Source organism: Phaethon lepturus, unplaced genomic scaffold, assembly GCF_000687285.1.
Source record: "Phaethon lepturus isolate BGI_N335 unplaced genomic scaffold, ASM68728v1 scaffold17957, whole genome shotgun sequence".
NCBI classification, from domain to species: Eukaryota; Metazoa; Chordata; class Aves; order Phaethontiformes; family Phaethontidae; genus Phaethon; species Phaethon lepturus.
The window spans coordinates 33,307-33,538 of NW_010551336.1; the positions used below are offsets into that span (position 1 = coordinate 33,307).

At 28.0% G+C, this 232-nt stretch overlaps 1 protein-coding gene across 1 annotated transcript in view; it reads left to right on the forward strand.

The window, feature by feature from the left end:
- Positions 1-232, forward strand: part of LOC104623713 (membrane-associated guanylate kinase, WW and PDZ domain-containing protein 1-like) — a gene marked incomplete at its 5' end in the record, with an annotated part of 42,064 nt that overhangs the window by 31,564 nt on the left and 10,268 nt on the right. The gene's annotated exons all lie outside the window — the stretch shown is intronic.

The window sequence follows — 232 nt, forward strand, 5'->3', positions numbered from 1 at the left end:
TGCTGATCCTACAAACCTTTTATGCAGATGAAATCTTAAAACAAAAACAAACAAAAAAAGTGTTGTGCCTGATGTATAATATTAAAGAAAGTATTTTTCAGTGTATTCTTTTTTTTTTTTAATTACTTGCCAAATGTTGGTCCTAAAGGATTATAAAATTTTGTTTCTACATTCTTTGTAGATTTCTTAAGAATAATTCCTTTATTGGGCTACTTTCCCCCCTCCACAATAT